General features: G+C 51.4%; 1 pseudogene; it reads left to right on the forward strand.

Annotated features, from left to right (window-relative positions):
- Window positions 1-210: 210 nt before the first annotated feature.
- On the forward strand, window positions 211-9,160 carry LOC144123762 (alpha-2-macroglobulin receptor-associated protein-like; annotated as a pseudogene).
- Window positions 9,161-20,006: the final 10,846 nt, after the last annotated feature.

The raw sequence follows: 20,006 nt of genomic DNA on the forward strand, positions 1-20,006 counted from the left end.
CTGCCAGCAGGTTCCAACGCGCGCTTTGGTGTGTCCATCAAGGAGGACGAATTAATTCGTTCGACATCTTTCAAGACTGCTACTGCGCCATTTCCTCTCACCAAAAAACCAATTTTCAATTTTCATGCATCAAGTAAACTTTAACCGGCCTCTCATGAAGGGCGAGCAAAGCATAGGCCATTGCACGGCTCAACTAAGAAACATGCCGACATGCGCAGTGTCAGAGTGGGCTCATGGTTGTAACTTGTCCACGCCGTGTTGGGCATGCTTCTCAGTTGCGCAAGTAGCGTTTGGTCAACGTGCACTGTCAGGGACATCCCCCTCCACCCCATCTAGTCAGTAGCGTTCTGCGCTTTTGTAAGATAGAAGACACTTCGCACCTTCGCTATGTATCGCAACGTCGTTTTCCTGTCGCTGTTTCTGGCGGCGATGTGTTGCTTCGCCGTTGCGCACAGTAAGTACAGTGAAGCCATGAACCGAACCGGGCAACCGCCCAACCCAAACGCCGAAAAGAAACCGTTTCGCATGCACAAACTCAGCTTGCTTTGGGAGAAAGCTCAAAAGAGGTTAAGCGACGCCAAGCTCAAGGGCCTCTTCGCTGACCTCAAAGTTCAGGACAAGGAAGAGCTTGCATGGAAGAAAATGATGGGCCAAGAAAAGGATGGCCTGAAGTAAGCTGAACTCAGGAGTAAACTCAGAGACATAGTGGACAAGTTCGACCTATCCGACCAGTTTAAGCACCACCAAGACGAACCTGCAGAGCATCCCAATGCTGCTCGGAAGGAAGGCTACATTTTTCGGTACAAGAAGCTCAACAAGCTCTGGGTCAGGGTGCAGAAGGCTGGTCTCAGCGATGAGGAGATGCGGACACTTCGGGAAGAGTTCCAGCACCACCAAGACAAGATCGACCAGTTCTACGCGACACAAGATAAGGATGGAAAAGAACTGTGCAACGACGTGGAGCTCAACATGCTGGTCGAAGAGGAGCGCCAGGATGGCCTCCTGTCAGGAGACGTTGAGCGTCAGCGTCACGAGGCCCTGCTCGAGTCGTACCGCAAGCTCAACAGCCGTGCTGACGAGGCCTGGAAGCGTAAAGGCGGCTTTGCTGAGGACAAGGTTCAGCGGCTGTGGAAGCTCGCACAGCAGGGAGGCTTCACGCCTTCTTAGCTGGAGTCCCTCAAGGAGGAGCTTGAGCACTCTGAACATCGGATACGCAAGCTGAACCATTTTCAGACTGAGCTGGAGCAGCATGGAGCCGACCCCAAGGCAGCACCAGATGAGGACCATGTCAAGACGCTCAAGCAGCGGATCAAGCAGTACAACCACAAGATAACGGCAATGCTTCAACTCAGCGCGGGACCTATGGCACCGGCTGATGCCATTCCGGCTACGCCTGTGACTGTCGACGTTCAAGTTGGCAGCGTGGAAATTGGAGAACTCTGGCAACCCTGCTACACTATCGCTCCATCGTACAAGTCCTGCGCATCGTCCACGACATCACCTTTCCATCTGGATAAAAACGGGCTGCAGTGGCCTGCGCCTTTTAGTGGGCGTGGGGACAGCGTCGTCATGCGGCTGCTTCACGGAATGCGTTTCTTCATGCAGGTTGGTAATAAGGAATCCATGTTTGCTAAGAAATCGAGCAATATGTGCCGGCTCCTGTTCCCACGTCCGGGAGTGCTGCTGATTTTGCTCGCCCAGTGCTTCGATGTTTCTCGTCAACTACTTTTGGTGTCGGGGGATGTTGAGCTTAACCCTGGCCCTGGGGCGGGCTCTGGCGCTGCCACGCGGTCCAAAGACAGCGCTGTTGATATTTCTCTGCAGAAACAGCTTAACGACATGTTGACTGTTAGAAGGCGTTAATTCAAGGACCGCTAAAATGGAGTTAGAGCAGTCACACTTAATAGCCTCTATAAGTAAAATGAAACTAAATCAGAAATTTATGATTAGAAACATTGCCGGTATTGACGCGAGGATGTCGGCAGTCAAATATAAATCATCCGCCAGCGATGCGGCGCATGGGGAATTGCGGATTTCGCGTGAGCTAACCGATCAGGTTGTCAATGAAAATAACAAGTTACGTCTTGGACAGACTGAGCTGGAAGACCGGCAGCGCAGGGACAATCTTCTGTTCTTCGGCGTGCCCGACAGTTTGTCCGAAACGTGGGATGAAACGGAAGAAAAATTATTGAACCTTGTTTCAGGCTGCTTTGATCCTGCTCTTACGAATGACATGTTTGAACTAACACACAGGATTGGGGCGTTCTCGGATGAAAAGTGTCGTCCGATTGTTGTGAAGATCCGGTCTTTCAAAACAAAACAACAAATCATAGTGCAGTCTGCCAAACTTATAAAAAGGTCACTAAGTGGAGATTATTCTTTGCAGACACGTGTCGCTAGAAAGAAGCTTGTGCAGTTCGCGAAGGATGCTGACTTTAAGTATAAGTTGAGGTATAACAAACTGTATTGTAACAACAAATGCTACGCCTTTGACCCTATTCGCGATAGCATTTTCGAGCTAGCTGGCCCACCGGGATCTTTAGTGGCCCCTTATCGCACTGCTCCTGCTTCTGGCTCGCCACACGCTTCGCCGTAGAGATACGGGAGGGGCAGTGGACGGGCGACTGGAGATAAGACAGCGCTTACAATTCTTTTCACAAACATCAGAAGCATAATACCAAAGCGGGAAGATCTAAACTCTGTCATCGACTCATGTGATGCCGATGTTGTATTGCTGACCGAAAAGTGGCTCTCTGCAAAGATAGATAGCAAGGAACTGTTCGATTGCACGAAGCGCTACAATGTTTATCGTTCTGATAGAGGTCACAGAGGTGGAGGAGGCGTTTTAATAGCCATCGCCGATAATATTGTGTCTTCACCCATTAGTCTTTCTAACACCTTAGAGTTGGTGTGGGTTGAACTTCCTGTTCATTTCAGGAAACTGATTCTGGGCATATGCTACCATTCCCCGTCTTCGTGTGCAACTTTCCTTGAAGATTTGCATGATGCTCTTAACATGATCTCAGTACGTTATCCAGGTGCGGCAATCCTTCTTGCTGGTGACTTCAATTATCCCAGCATCGTGTGGGCTAATACATCGCCGTATCCTCGCCCCTTTTCTACCGAATGCAATAACTTTTTGCGAACCTGTTTGGATTTCAACCTTTCGCAGCTGCTTACTAAGCAAACTCGAGTCACACCATCATCTTTCAATGTATTAGACCTTGTGTTAACCAACGCGCCGGATCTTAACCCTTCAATCTCGTACTTACCTGGTCTTAGTGATCACTCCTTGCTTCATTTTGATGTAAAAATGAAAATTACTAATTGCCGGAGCATCTTCAAGTCTATTAGAGATTACAAACGGGCGGACTATGATGCCATTAATCGTGAATTAGCTCTTTTCTTAAACAGTTAATTACGCCCGCCGCGGTGGCTGAGTGGTTATGGCGCTCGGCTGCTGGCCCGAAAGACGCGGGTTCGATCCCGGCCGTGGCGGTCGAATTTCGTTGGAGGCGAAATTCTAGAGGCCCGTGTACTGTGCTATGTCAGTGCACGTTAAAGAACCCCTGGTGGTCGAAATTCCCGGAGCCCTTCACTACGGCGTCTCTCATAGCCTGAGTCGCTTTGGGACGTTAAACTCCCATAAACTAAACTTAAACAGTTATTTACCAGAATTTACACAGCGTTCTGTCCACACTAACTGGGAATTGTTTAGGGACACTGTTGAACGTCTCACCAATGCATTTGTGCCACTAAGACTTTTGCGGTGTAATAGCCAATCACCGTGCTTTAATAACATTTTAAAAAGGCTATCGAATAAGAAAAAGCGTTTGTTTCGCCCGGCCAAATCATCGATTTCGCAACAACAATGGGACGGTTACCTTTCTGCGGCCGCTGAATACAAATTAGCTCTGAAAAATGCTAAGTACTCTTTCTTTAACAGTACTTTGCCTGCTCGGCTGATTAATAACCCTAGACAGTTTTGGAACACAGTGAACCAGAAAGATAGTTCGTCAATACTACTTACATCTTCTGACGGCGTTGCATATTCACCTAATGAATGCGCTAGTGTTCTTAATAGTGATTTTGTTGCTGCTTTTTCTGGCAATGTTTGCCTTACCAATCAGGAGTGTCCGGTCTTGGATGCTTTTCCCATGGATCCAATTCTTTTTGACACAACTGGCATCCTGAGAATAGTTGAAAACCTTAACATTTCTTCCTCCTCTGGCGTCGATAACATTAATTCGAAATTTCTGGTTAATACAAAGATGTGCAGTTCAATGATCCATACCAAACTGTTTGACCAGTCTCTGGAAACAGGTTGTATTCCCAATGACTGGAAGGTTGGGAGGGTGATTCCGCTGCACAAGTCTGACTATAAACATTGCCCTGATAACTTTCGCCCGGTGTCGATCACCAGCATTCCATGTAAATTCATGGAACATGTCATTTAGTCTCATCTTGCTACTTTTTAGAATCCAATTGCTTTTTTCAGTAATGCCCAACACGGCCTCCGTTAATCATTTTCATGCGAAACGCAACACATATGCTTCACAAATGACTTGCATTGCATTCTAGATCGCGGGTCCCGTGCTGATTCTATATTTATGGATTTTTCTGAAGCATTTGACAAGGTTTCACATGAGCTTCTTTTTTTTTTAAACTAAACAGCCTGAACATCGATTCCTCATTAATTGCATGGTTGTATTGTTTTCTTTCAAACCGAAATCAGTTCGTAACAGCAAATAACGTCAATTCAGATTACTCGCCTGTTGTCTCTGGTGTGCCTCAGGGGTCCGTTCTTGGGCCCCTCCTCTTTCTCATTTATATAAACGACTTACCAACTACTGTATCGTCTTCCGTTTGTCTTTTTGCCGACGATTGTGTTATTTACCGCGAAATTAAGGACGATAATGATGCATCTCTTCTTCAGTCAGATATTAACAAGGTACTGGATTGATGTAACCTGTGGAATATGAAGCTAAACATTACTAAATGCAAGCATTTGCCCATTTCTCGTCTATCTACGACACACTCTACCTACTGCATTAATGGAATCACTTGAAACTGTGTCGTCTTATAAATATCTGGGTGTTCATGTCGGTTCTAACCTGTCTTGGAAACCTCATGTTGACTACATTATAACCTGTCCCAGTAGCACCATGGGGTTTTTGTTACAGTCCCAGAACATGTGAGTTAAATTGGCTATGCCAACATGGCAGACCTTGCATAAACTTGTCGGGTATGTGCCGGGGTAGAGCCTGTGGTATTTTTCCGGGGTGGAGTACGCAAGCGTCTCCAGTTGCCGGAGGGCCACCGAGTGCGCCCTGTCCAGCTTGTCGCTGGGCGAAGGGAAGGTTCGGCGGGGCAGGCAGAGGGCCTTGGTAATTTCGTTGTAGCTGGTCAAGCAGTCTTCGGTGCTGTCCCATGGACGACGGTCGCCGGCGCGGTTCACGAGCTCTCGCGCTTTGGCGTGTGCCGTCTCGTTTCGGTTGCGATATGTCTTCGATATTCCCATGTGAGCCGGGAACCACTGAATTCTGGTTTGAAAATTTACCTCCCGCTGGACTTATCGATTGTTCAGGACTCGGGCCGCTCTCTATCGATCCTTTGGCGAAGTTTCTGACCGTTTGTCGCGAGTCGCAGAGAACCGTGGTGCACGTCGGATCCGTGAGGGCGAGTGCCACCACCGCTTCGTCCGCTTCTTCTGCGCGCTCGCACGCTACACTTGCCGTTATGCGCGTTTTTCCACGAATCGACGACCGTGACCGCGAATCACAAGCGTTATGCGTATTCCGCGGCGTCAACGAACCTTGTCCCTGTTTCGTGTAAGTGGCTGTGTAGGAGAGCTCTGGCCCTGGCCACTCTTTTCCCCCGGTTGTGTTCCGGGTGGACGTTCCGAGCAATCGGGTCGACTCGGCGTTTGTCTGATCGCGCCCGGAACGGCGACTTTATGGTTTTGTTGTGCGTGGCACCGGATGCCGAGACTTTCCATGATATGGCGTCCTGCTCTCGTGCCCGCTAATCTTTCTAGTTGTCAAGTGCGCTGTGCCTCGGCGATTTCGCTATGCGTGTTGTGAAGCCAGAGCTCGAGCAAGCGGTGCGTGCTGGTGGACTCGGGTAGACCCAGGGTTATCTTGTACACCGTGCGGATGAGGTACACCGTGCGGATGAGGACGTTGATCTTGGCTTCTTATCCCTTGTACCAGTTGTGGAATGCCGCGAGGTACTCAGTATGACTCATGACGAAAGAGTGCATGAGTCGTGTGAGACTCGCCTTCCTCATTCTGTTTCTTCAACTAGTGACCCTCTTGAGGATTCGATGGCGTTAGACGTCATGTGCTTTAATTTAGTGATCGTTTCGTCGTTGACGCCGTTGGCTCCAATTATCATACCCAGAACCCTAATTTTGGGCACTATTGGGATGGTTGCTCCATTTCTCGTGCGTAGTCTGATCTCTTCGCATTCTCGCCTGGTCGTTGCCGCATTCCGACTCCACCCGGGTGGTCTGCTCCTCAGTTTAAGGCGGTAGAGTATAGGAGTTCCGACTTTTTCGGCGAAAATCGTAATCCAGTACGCACAAGGTATTCCTCTATTGTCTCGATTGCTAGTTACAGTGCCGTTTCGATGTGACCTTCGCTGCCTTCGTGCACCCAGAGGGTTATCTCTTCAGCGTATATCGTGTGCCGGACGTCTTTGAGTTCTTGTAGCTTTTCTGCTAGCCCGATCATGGCCAGGTTGAAGAGCGTGGGCGAAATGACGGAACCCTGTTAGGTGCCGGTGCTTTCTAGCGTTTGCTCTTCGAGCTGGATATCCCCTGCCACTAAAACAGCTCGCCTGTCTGTCAAGAAATATTTTGCGTAGTTATACGTGCGTGCACCTATGTTTTGTCGCGATATCGGGTGTAAGATCGCCGAGTGCGCGATTCTATCGAGCGCGCTTTCAAGGTCGAGGCCGAGAATTGCTCTGGCGCCTCTCGTTGTGCCGTCAAGCACCTGGTGCTTCAGTTGTAGCAGTGCGTCTTGCGTGTACAATTGTGAGCGGAATCCTATGATGGATGGTGGGTATACCCCTTTCTGCTCTTAGGGGGCTTGCCTGCGGTTAAGGAGTGCATGCTCCATGGTCTTGCCGACGCACGACGTAGGCGATATGGGGCGAAGGTTGTCGAGGCTAGGCGCTTTTCCGGGTTTCGGGATTAGTATCATTCTCGCTGTTTTCCACTGTTGCGGGATTCTGTCGCGCTGCCCGCAGTCATTCATGAATGCCGTTAACTGTTCCACGGATCGGTCGTCGAGATTCTTCAGTGCGCGATTCGACGCTCCGCCGGGGCCCGGCGCCGATCTGCTGTGGAGGTTGTGCCTGGACGTCCTGATCTCTTCTGCGTTAAAGTCCCGATGCAATTCTGCGTTCGGATCCTCCTCATATGGGTTGTGTTGTGCGGTCGAAGTGTGCGGCAAGTACTTAGCTCGTAACCGGACGGTCACTGCATCTTCACCGTGCTTCTCAAGCTCCCTGTGCAATAGACGTGCGAGGCAGTTCCTCTGGTGGGACTTGGTCCTCGTTTCGTCCAACAGACACCTGAGCCGGTTCCACGATTTCCCGTTGTGTAGTTGGCCGTCGACTGCGTTGCATAACTCGTCCCATTGCTGGCGATTGAGCGTTCGGCAGTGCTCCTCGAAGTTGCGGTTGATATCCGCTATTTTCTTTCTGAGTCACCGATTGAGTATCTGTCCCTTCCACCTAGCCAGTACCGAGTTCATCACCTCGATGAGATGCGCCAGGCGGCTGTCCATCTTGTCAGTTTCAACCTCGGTTTCGACGGTCTTGTGTGACGCTTCGGCGTTTGCAACCGGCGAGCGTGTTGAGGCTTCGGTTTCCGTCATCGTATTTCCTGAAGAGTGTTGTTGGTCTCGTTTCTTTCTGGAATCCTCGCAAACGGTCCATTTGAATTTATCGCTTACTGCCCTGCGCCTTGTCCGGCGTCTGGACGTGTATTTCGGCGATCATGGGGTCGCGGCCCAGGTCGGTCGATGTGTTTTTCCACACGGTGGCCGTCGTCCCGCCATTTCGGACGAACGTCAGTTCCGGGGTCGTGTCCGTGGTATAGTGAAGTTACCGATTCTCGTCGGGTGCGCCGGATCCGTAAGTAACGTGAAGTCGAGTTCCTGCACACTTGCCCGAGTTGTCCTCCCTTGATTGTGCTGTATCCGTAACCCCATGCCGTGTCTGCCGCGTTGAAATCGCCCCTGCAATCAGCGTCTGGGACCCGGCAATCTTGAGCGTCTTCTGAAACAGCGCACGGAAGCGTTGGCGGTGTTTTGACGGGCTGCTGTTTAAGTTCAGTATGAATATACTTTTCATCTGCTTGGTGGGTATCAGTTCGATGAGAGCGTGTTCCATCTGGACGCCGCTTAATTCGTGGTCAACGAATGTGAGACGATTCCTAACGAACATGCATACACCACTCCCCTTGATTTTGCTGCCGTGCGTTGAGTGTTTCTTGGAGTAATATTACGTCCGGTTTACGTGTTGCGTGCCTGATATGTTGCTGTAGAACGGCCTTTTTTCCGGTGAAGCCGCGGTAGTTCTACTGCCGTATTACTATCCCTTGATTATCGTTTGCCATGTTGATGCTGATGCAAGTTACCCGGCTGCCCTTGATGGTGGCTCGGTCCCGCATCACAGCTCGCCGGTACGTGTCCGTGTTGCGTGAATAGGGAATGATTCATTATTATCTGCATGTTTCCTTCGAGTTTATTGGTCCTGTTTGCGAGCCCGAGGAATCTTGCGTGTAGGTTCTCAATGGTACTTTTACATGGTGCATAGCATGTTCTTGATGTCTGTAATTTCCGCTCGCACCTGGCTCTCGAAACCGCCCTCGTGCTGTTGTTGTATCGCCAGTTTCTTCGGGGCGGGCTCGACCGCGTCAGGAACGCTCGCCGGCACGTGATGTGCGTTTGCAGGTGCTCTCACGACCCCATCCCGCGCGATGCCCCGGACAGTGTCCGCCCAGCTAACCTTCTCTCCAGGAGTTGGCGTCCTGGATCTAGATCTTGTTGTACCGAGGCTGTATCTTTGCCGGCTGCAGGACCGGGACCGGCCACGCGATCGCGACGTGGATCTGGGTCTCTGCGGCTGGATGGGCGGAAAGTCTTGATGTGTCAGTTGGTCATGTGCGTGTTGGCGCTCTCATCGTCGCCTGCGAATCACGTATGGAGTCCTGTACTTTGCTTTGCAGGCCTTGTCGGCGGTCATGTGAGCGCCGCCCCGCAGGTTACACATGGGCGGGCATTGGTGTGCCTGGTCGGGGTTGCGGAGGCTGCAAATGCGGTTGGCGGGATTTGGGCAAACGTTCATTTGGTGGCCGAGGCGTCCGCACTGGTAACAGATGTCAATTTGCTGGCGATACAACGCGCAACTGACGAGTGTTGCGCCGTACCTGACGAGGTTGGCCACTCTGAGTCCGTCGAAGGCAATTAAAACCGTGGTCGTAGTGCCTATGCGTTTGGCCGCCGCCAGTGCCAGTGGGTATCTTGGGTTTACGATGTTCTCGTCCAGTGCTCGGGGTACGTTCTCGATGGGGATGCCACGAATCACTCCCTTGGTTGTAATATCCGCTGCCGTTTCGTACGCGTTGATTTCATGCGGTTTCCCTTGGGTGTGAATTTGCCGCATTTCGGCATAGCGGTCCCAGTTTGTTCGTTTCGGTGTGCTGACGACACGATGTTCTGGAGTGAGTTCGGGCAGACCGTGTCTTCCGCACTTTCGCCTCCCGTTATGCCGACGGCCGCGAAGATTGCGGCGGTGACCGTCGGGGTACCGACCTTAACGATGTGGAGGCCGCCTTTTGCTCGAACCACGGTTTTGATTTCCTCCTTCGGTAGTCTGGGCATGCGTCCCGCTTTGACAAACTTTCCTTGGACATGCTTGGGTTTAGTACGTGGCTGGCCGGTGCCAGGCGCGTTCGTTCTTGCATCGATGTCGTGCGTCGAATTCGCACCGCGGTCTCGGGGTATCGAACGCCGCGTCCCGGCGGTCTACCATCCGGCTTCCTCGGTAATTTCGCCGGCGGAAATGTCTTCCCCCATCCCTTGCACGTTGATTCTTGAGTCACGTTCGTCGGCTTGTGCCGCTTCGTTGGAAAGAGTCCGTATACACGGCACCGCGTCCGTCGGCGGCGCGTAGTTGTTGCGCCGGCTAGGCCTAGCGTCTGGCATACACGCCTAGACTAGCGAGTCTACGGCGTAATCGGAGCGCAGAAACTTCAATATCTCTGTGAGGTATGGTGACCCAAAACTCAAAACTGGGTATTCGTCGATGGCTCTCGGCTTCACAGATCCGGTGGTGAAAGATTGGCGGCAAAATACAGTTGAAATGCTGCGTAATCATTTGCAGAAGACAAAGCCGATGTGAGCGCGTCTGCTCACCTCGGCGACCGCAGCACTCCCCTCCCTCCCCCTTCGCTGATGAGGGAAGGATTAATATGTATTTAGCCTCGTTATCACACCACCTACTTCTGCGGGTATTGGCGCTTTTCGTAGGGCTGCCGAATGTGTATTTCTGAAACGAAGCTTGGTCTTGCGTTAACTTGCACTTTCAGTAACCTTTCTGAAGGTCGCCCTTCCAAGGAGAAATAAAGCCAGTTTGTGAATACGGGGGTAAGTGCATGCAAATAGACGTGTTTCGTCTACGCCGTACATACAGTGTGCAATAAAGGGTATATGATCGATGTCGCCATGCTGTGGAGAACAATCAATAGGATTAACGCGACAGCGTTAAGGAGCTCGTTTGGCAGCAAAGCCAGTGTCGTCGGCGTCGGCGGCGTTGGCCGTGAGCGAAAAATGGCGCATCTCGGTGGACACCTGAACCGCGCCGTAAAGGAAGGAATTTTCCTTCCCTTACGGCACGGTAGGTGTGGTCAGCGAAAATTGGGAGACAGGCGTCATTTCCTTTCCTTAAAACTAATTTGCATTTCATTTTCCTTCCCTTACGGCCCGGTTCGTGTGTCCACCGAGATACGTGAGGCAGGCATCCTTTCCTTAAATTGTCCAACGGGCCACGCGTCGCGCTGAACGGGCGATGGCGGTCCGTGCACCCCTTGGCAACGCTGCAACACGCTGTCGCGTCTCACTCTTAAAGACGAAGTTTAAGCGTGCTCCAAATTTTAACGCGATAGCGTTAAGGAGCTCATGTCGCAGATATTCCGTGTGTCATCGGCGCCTTTCTAGGGTCATTGCTTTGCAGGCCGATTTTTGAGCAGTGGAAACACCTCGTCGCAAAACGACTCGCATTTTTTCTTTTTTTAGAGCGTCAGCTCTACCGGTCATATTTCGGGCCACAGCGATAAGCGTTATAGCTCAAATCGTGGCCCTGTGGTTGCCATGAAATCTGAGGTGATTACATAATGACAAAAATAAAAACGTTACAGATCACTTCAGCGACCCGCATTGGGAGGATGAGAAAGCGCTGAAACCTCTTCCACTCTCGTCGCCTCTCTTCACATCACTAGGGACCGCTAACCCCATCGCACGGTCGCCCTCTCCTCTGACGTCACGGTGACTCCATTTAAACGCGACATGTTGTCACGCGTTACCATGAAAACCACGTTCGTTCGCCGCCACCGCATTTGCAGCCGTTGTCTCAACTTTATTGCGGCACAATTCATTCTTTATTATTTCTTATTTCTCTCTACGTTAATTGTCAATTTTTAAATCTTTTTTTACCACTTAATAAAGGTTTCTAGGCCTTCTTGCTACTTTTTTAATGTCTCCTCGTTTTATAGATGTCCCAGCCTATTGTAACGACTAAGTGCTTTTCTGCCGTTTGCTTCTGTTTTTCAGCATCATTTTCTTTTTTAGTTTTACATCAGTTAACACTTTTCAACCTGGTTTACAGTTTTTAACTTCTATTTTTCGGCTTATATACACTTTCAACGTCCGAGGCTGTTTTGAAGTTCCTCACATTACATCGACGTCGATGGTTTTTATGCGCCTCTAATTGCTCCACATCAACTAAAGCTTTTTGTTTGATTAATTATCGGCCATTAACCACAATTTAATCTAGTTCAAACCTGCCTCCGGGTTGGTTGCGTATATTCCCACGATTTCGGCGTCCAACACTGCTCTGATGTTGATGCACTATATTGACGTCCGGGACTATGTCAACGTGTAATCGACTTATTCGCCTCTAATTGTTTAACTAATTATTCCACTTCAACCAAATTTCACGCGCAGTAACATTTTATCATCATATATCACATACGATCAATTTTTGCTCCTAAAACTTCGTCGAACGACGAAGAGCTGCCGACACATTTTTCGTCCACTTTCTGCGAACACGAAACCGCGAACATTGCCAAGTACTGCTTTAATAATAACAGGCGGCAGCATGATGACCGAGCACCAGAATAGGAGACAGTATTATGTCGATCTGATGTATACGTACAGGGTGTCCCAGCTAACTTTAGTCAGCGTTAAAGATAAAAAGGTTAAAGACGACGCGACCAAATGCATGTTGCTGGTTAGTGTATGGAGCAACTCACAATACTTTTGTATTGGGCTTAACTGCATAATTAGTCAACATTAATTAACCAACTTCGCAAGCAACGAAGATAGGTGAAGAAGTTCAATGAGAAAGTTGTAGAATGGTCCATGAAAAGTCCCATTGAACAGTGTGTAACTTTTCATCCATTACGTATCGGCTGTTTTTCGCTTTCGGCAGATTGCGAAATACAAAAATTACCCCGTGAGACGTCCGCTTGTGCGCCACAATTGCAGCGCTCTCAAACGTTCCGCCAACAAACAAACAGCTCATCAAGCCGAGTGTGCTGTTTAAAAGGCGGCAGGGCTCTGATGCACGCCCTGGCTTTGCGATTACGGGAGCGAAAACGATAAGGACTGTGTCTGCTTGTCGCTACCATCAAGCACCGCGAGGGAAGCGTACCGCTGGCGAAAATCACACAGCCAGCTGCAGCGTCGCTGCCATGTCGCCTTTTAAGGGGCAACACACCGGGATAAATGATCTGTGATGACCCCCATAATGCGCAGGTCCACACGGGACGGAGAGGCAAAGAGATGATGACCCCCATAATGCGCAGGTCCACACGGGACGGAGAGGCAAAGAGACACCGTATGGCTCAGTTTAAACAAACAGGTATATTCAATAATTACACATGATTAAGATTATACATCAGAGGCTGGGGCGTCCGAGCTTACGTGCCGACGACTTCATGGGGGCGATGGAGTGGCTCCGGAGTTGGGCTCGAGCGGTTGCTGGCAGAAGCTGCACGCCGTCGGGCTTCGGCGCTGAAGGCCCTCTTGGCGAACGATGTCGTCCTCAGCTCAGACTGGACTGCATCCGTTTACATGTGCTTTTAAGCACTTGATTAACAAAGGACTAAGGGCGGTCATTTCCAGTGGCCCGCCCAAAGCATCAATTCTCCAATCCAAAATAACATGCGAGATGGGGACAACCCCTTGGGTTGGGCTTAGCCTCGAACCCAGAGTCTGTTAACAATACAAACTAAATAAACAACAAAAACGCCACCACTCTCTCTCAAGTGAGAGTATACACAGGCTCTCTCTTCGGAGCTAATTCACTAGCGCCTGTCTTTCCACATTCTTGGCGAGTACTGCCTGTCCGCCATGACAGGTGTCCGTCACGGCCCTTCTGGGAATGCGCTTTTGTTCACGAGGCACGGCGGGAAGCTGTGGGTGCCTTCCCGGCGATAGCCCACGTCGAAAGGGGAAGGAGGGAAAGAATGTTGTCTTCGCGGTAGCGCATAGCGTCGGCTGTGGTACGGCGCGCTCTGGCCCGCTGACAGCTCCCTTGTCCTGGAATGTGCCCGGGAGGGCCGCACCTGGAACGGCCACGCAAATTGGGGAGGATAAAGCCTGTTTCCCCGCGGCGGCGGCGGCGGGACCGGTTGTTCTGGTCGTCACTCAAAGAGCATGGCTGGGTAATTGATGATGCCGCTGTCACGGCGGCGGGTCCCTTCGTTCTGCGCCGCGCCGTGGAACGCGGAACCTCGCAGCACACAAGGAATGTCACACTCGCTCACCCTCCAGAAGAATGTTCTCCGAACATTTGAGTCCCTGCAGCTCCCCTTGTCTTTCTGAATCGCCTCGCACAGTGCGTACGACAAAACACTTTTCGCTGCACTCAACACCACTGCACAACACCAATGCCTCCGCTGTCATAACTGGCGTCTCCAGGGGCAGCACTGATCTTCTTTTACAGATAAACATGAAACTCAGCACCCAAGCCTCTCCTTTCTAGTCCAAACTGGACGAAATAAATTTACCACAGTTACAAAGGAGCTCCCACTTCTAGCACGATCACGGCACAGACAAAAATATTGATAACGAAAGGAAGTAGGGCAGGTTCTGCATGCGCTCCGCATGCTCTCCTGTGAAGGTGTTACTTAATGACAGAAAGGTTTAACTACCAACTCCGATAACTTAACACATAAGCACATAGCAATGTTATGAGCTGTGGCATTACACAATTCTAACCAGTTCAAAACTCCGCTCTGTTTACGCCATTAGTCCGACTTAGCTTTCCGATTTCGCAGCGGATATCGGCCTTCATGAGTCATACTAAGTAAGTCTGTGCCCCTTTGTCTGCTTTGGGACTCGCGAGGGCTCGTGGCAGGAGCCTCTCCTGGCGTTATCTGCGCGGCAACCTCGCGCGCTTCTTCTTCTAGCAATGCATGAAGTAAATCCGGTGGCATTCCGGCCGTCACCTCGGGCGCCTGCCGAACAAATGCAGGAGAGGGCGTTTCTTGCGAACTATCTGCGCGCTCCGCTTCACTTCTGTCCCCATCAAAATCCGCGCTTTCCCTTTCCTCATTTCGTGAATACTGAACCGGTGCCGACTTGAGGCGATTTGCGTGTATCCTTATCAAACGCCGGTTCACGTCTCGGACTCTGAAGTTTACCGGAGAAAGCTTCTCGACAACCTCGCACGGTCCTCTCCACTTCGTCTGGAACTTACGAGCTAGCCCAATCTCCCTTTGGCAGTTTTCAATGTACACGCTGTCCCCCACATCAAACGGCGCGTCTCTAGCACTGCGATCGTGCACCTCCTTCCTGCGCTTCGCCGCTTTCTTTAAGGACTCCTTTGCGATGTCCCTCGCCACTTGCAAGCGCGATTCAAACTCAGCCTTATAGTCGTCCAGTGAAGCGTATGGGACACGACGGGGGCCCTCTGGCACTTCACTAGGCTGGTCCGGGTCTCGGCCGTAGAGAAGAAAGAATGGCGATTCGCCCGTGCTCTCGTGTGCTGCGGAATTGTAGGCAAACATTGCATACGGGAGCCACAAGTCCCAGTCCCGCTGGTCGCGCGAAACAAAATGCGACAGGAACCCGGCCACGGTTTGGTTCAGTCGCTCCACCGCGCCGTTGCAAGCCGGATGGTACGGTGTTGTCTGCTTCTTAGCGATCTTAAGCAGCTCGCAAACTCTCCTCATTAGCTGCGACACGAAGTTCGTTCCCCGATCTGTCAAGAGTTGCCTCGGGGGTCCATGTCGGAGCACGATCTGTTCGACAAATGCTCTTGCAACCGTGTCTGCCTTCTGATCTGGGAGTGCTACCGCTTCCGCGTATTTTGAAAGGTGGTCGACAAATACTAAAATGTACTTGTTTCCGGAAGTGGTCGTGGGCAATGGGCCCATTATGTCCATACCTGTCCGCTCGAAGGGAGCCGAAACCTCAGGGAACGGCTGAATTGGAGCTGGTCTTCGTCCCTTGGGTGTTTTTCTTTCGAGACAGGAATGACACTTCGCACAGTAGTCTCTAACATCCCGTGGCATGCCACTCCAAAAGTACAAACGCTCCACACGCCTGCGTGTCTTCGCTACGCCAAAATGACCGGCGCATGGCGCATCGTGAAACGCGCGAAGAACCCTTTCTGTCCACGACCGAGGTATGACGACTCTCTCCCAAGCGGTTTTCTCTGGTCTCCCTTTCCTGGTTGGCCTCGTGCGCCGACACAGGGTGCCGTCTTTGCCAATGAAATAACCTAGCTGTTCGGGGTGAGACGGTGCGCCCTCTAGGCTTTCGATTATTCGCTTCAGGTCAGGATCTTTGCACTGCTCTGTGCGTAATTCGGCGGGGTCGACTACGGGGACAAACTCATCTATAGCTGCCACGGCAGCTGTGCGGCTGAGTGCATCAGCATTCAGATGTGTCTTTCCTGACTTGTGCTCAACTTCAAAGCAGTATTCCTGCAGGTGTAGATTACATCTAGCGAGTCGCGAGCTAGGGTCCCTGACACTCATCACCCATTTCAGAGGATGGCAGTCTGTGACTAGCTTGAATTTGCGGCCGTAAAGGTAGCATCTGAAGTGCTTTACTGCCCAGACAACGGCGAGGCACTCCCTTTCCGTAGCTCCGTACTTTTGCTCTGTGGGGCTCAGCTGTCGGCTAGCAAAAGCAACGGGATGTTCTTTGCCCTCGATAACCTGAGATAGCACGGCACCAACTGCGAACTTTGACGCATCTGTGGCCATTACGAAGGGCAAACTAAAATCCGGGTGGCGCAACAGCGGTGCACTCATTAGCTTCCTTTTCAGGGCCCCAAAAGCATTCTCCGCGCTTTCGTCCCAGCGAAAGGCGACATTTTTGGCTGTTAAGGCGGTGAGCGGCTTAGCGAGCTTGGCGAACTCCTCTATGTGCCTTCGGTAGTAACCGATCAGGCCGAGAAACTGCCGGACCTGGCGGACGCTAGTCGGGGATGGAAAATCCGAGACACACCTTAGTTTCTCAGGGTCCGGTCGCACGCCGTCAGCTGAAACAACGTGCCCGAGGTATTTCACCTCGTTTTTGAGGAATTGGCACTTAGAGGGCTTCAGCTTGAGACCCGCTGCTCTTAGTCGCACCAAAACCTGCTCAATATCGCGCAAATGGTTATCAAAACTGTCACTGTATATGATAATGTCATCCATATACACGAAGCACAGCCTCCCCAGAAGACCTGCCAGGATAACATCAGCGGTTCTCTGCCAGACAGCAGGGCTGTTGGCCAGACCCATCGGCATTCTTTTCCATTCATAGTGCCCTGAGGGCGTGTTGAATGCCGTTTTCTCGGCATCTGCCGGATCCATTGCTATCTGCCAGAATCCCGCCGCCATGTCCACTACCGTGAAGTACCTGGCAGAGCCCAGCTGAGAAAGCGTCTCCTGTATATTGGGGATGGGGTATGGATCGATGCGAGTTACGGCATTTAGTTTGCGGTAGTCCACTACCAATCGATACGAGCCATCTGGCTTTTCCACCAATAGTGCTGGTGCTCCCCAGGGTGACTTTGAGTGTTCGACAATGCCGCGATCAATCAGGTCCTGCACCTGCCGCTCCATCACCTCACGTTGGGAGTAAGGAATCCTGTACGCACGCTGGTAAACGGGCGATGAAGTGCCGGTTTCTATCCTGTGCTTTATAACGCCACAGCAGCCCAAATCCAGGTTGGACACGGCGAATACCTCCGAGTAGTCGTTCAGCAAACCAGCCAGAGCCTCCCTCTCCCTGGATTTTACGTGAGAAAGATCGAACGACACCTTTGGAGCAGCCGAAGGACTAGCATGCTCTACAGTTGCGAGTACCGTATCGGTGGGCTCACGTTGCTCTATCGCAGAGGTGAAGAAAGCCAATGTTTTGTTCTTGGGAAGGCTCAGTGGCTGCTGGCTACAGTTAACCACCCGTAGGGGCACTCTGTGGGCGTCATTAACTGTCACGAGGCACGCGGCTGCCTTCAGGCCATTGCTGAGAGAGTCGACCGGCTCAAGCACTCCCACGGCGCCGCTCTCTACATCTGAAGGCACAAACGCGTACAAAATGTGCTCCGACCAAGGAAGGACGACCGCCTCCTCGACCAGCCGGACGGCAACCCGCGAATATACCTTCTCCAATGATCCCACTGTTTGACGGGTGTCAATATCGGTAATGCGAATCTCAGCCCCTCTCCTGTTCAAAAACGGAACTTTGAGCCGCCCGCATTAACCTCTTCCTCAGAGAATGAGACTACTACCTTCCCTTTTCTCAAAAAATCCTGCCCTAATATACCTGACACTCCGTTTGGCAGAGACACCGTGTCCGGGCATACGTAGCAGGGGTGCTCCAATGCAATTCCGCCGAGAGAGAAGTGTAACCGGTAGAGTCCACTTATGCCAAGAGGATCCCCCGTTATGCCTACAAATTTGGTTGCCATACCACCAGACGCTTCCAACACCTCGCGGTCCCCCTTCCTTCGAAGCGTGTTAAAACTGCTCTCCTTAAGCAATGTCACCTTTGACCCCGTATCTATCAACAATTCCATGCAACAACCATTTAACTTGCAACGCACAACAGGGCATGCCTCGTCGGCCACACAAACTACCACCACCTCATCATCCACTGCTCCCTCCCCACGCTCCTCAGGCTGGGGAGGACCAACTAGTTTTTGTCTCGGTATCTGGAGCCCCGCTGTAGGCTTGCTTAGGGCGTGTCTCGCCTGCTTCTCTTTGTGGCTCCCCACGGCGCACGTTTTGGCAGAACCTGGCGATGTGTCCGCGACCCTGGCAAGCGAAGCATACGATTTCTTCAAAATCTCGCATACCGCGCCTGTAGCTTTGTGGCGGTCTCCGGTTTCCAGCGAATGGGCGCTGTTGAGCGCGCGCTTCAACCTGGCATTCTACCTGCTGAGATAGCAGCTGTTCTAAGCGATCTAACCGCTCTGTCAAGAGAGCAACCTCAGGGTTGAGCACCGCTCTCTCTATGACGCGTACTCTCGCTGCGGCTGTCGTTAACGCCTCATTTTGTTCCTCATCCAATGCGGCCTCCACGGCTTGGTCGAAATTGCTCGGCTTGCGCGAGAGCACGAACCGGCGCACGGGGTCTTGCAGACCAGCCACGAACAAAGCGGTCATTTCCTCTTTAAGTATATCCTCCGCGTATTTCTTCTTAAGCTGGTCTCCTTCCTCCTCCCTGCTTAACGTATCGCGCGCTAAGCGCTGAAGCCGCGACGCAAACGTTCGCACGTCCTCCCCTACCCTACCATCTGTCCGGCGTCACGGAACCTCTGTACTCGCACGTGACGTGGTTCAGTGTCAAAATGCTCAAACGCGAGCTTCTTAAATTCCGCAAATGATTTTGTGGATTTTACTTTTTCGTCTCGCCATGCAAAATCATGAGCAGCTCCTGTCATCTTACACCTCGCCATTCCCAGCATTTGAGCATCGGACCATCCCCCCATTTTCCCAATCTCTTCTAGCATGGAAAAGAAATCGCAGATTGGAACCCCTGTCTTATCTCCTGTAAACGTCGGAATGACGCTTCCTAATGCCAGCATGCTTGCTCCGAGCGACGGCTGTGGAGTGGGAGCTCCCTCAGATAAAGACATTTTTTTTTCAAGCCCTCCGGTGCCTCAAGCCTCTCAAATGGGGGTAAAAGTCCCACAATCAGTCCCGTGATTCCCTTTTGATTACAATTTTGAAGTCATGAATGTCGCAGCATTCAGAGGACATTTGCTTTTGAGACCCCACTTCTGACACCAGTGTGATGACCCCCATAATGCGCAGGTCCACACGGGACGGAGAGGCAAAGAGACACCGTATGGCTCAGTTTAAACAAACAGGTATATTCAATAATTACACATGATTAAGATTATACATCAGAGGCTGGGGCGTCCGAGCTTACGTGCCGACGACTTCATGGGGGCGATGGAGTGGCTCCGGAGTTGGGCTCGAGCGGTTGCTGGCAGAAGCTGCACGCCGTCGGACTTCGGCGCTGAAGGCCCTCTTGGCGAACGATGTCGTCCTCAGCTCAGACTGGACTGCATCCGTTTACATGTGCTTTTAAGCACTTGATTAACAAAGGACTAAGGGCGGTCATTTCCAGTGGCCCGCCCAAAGCATCAATTCTCCAATCCAAAATAACATGCGAGATGGGGACAACCCCTTGGGTTGGGCTTAGCCTCGAACCCAGAGTCTGTTAACAATACAAACTAAATAAACAACAAAAACGCCACCA

This window comes from Amblyomma americanum, chromosome 3, assembly GCF_052857255.1.
Source record: "Amblyomma americanum isolate KBUSLIRL-KWMA chromosome 3, ASM5285725v1, whole genome shotgun sequence".
Classification (NCBI taxonomy): Eukaryota; Metazoa; Arthropoda; class Arachnida; order Ixodida; family Ixodidae; genus Amblyomma; species Amblyomma americanum.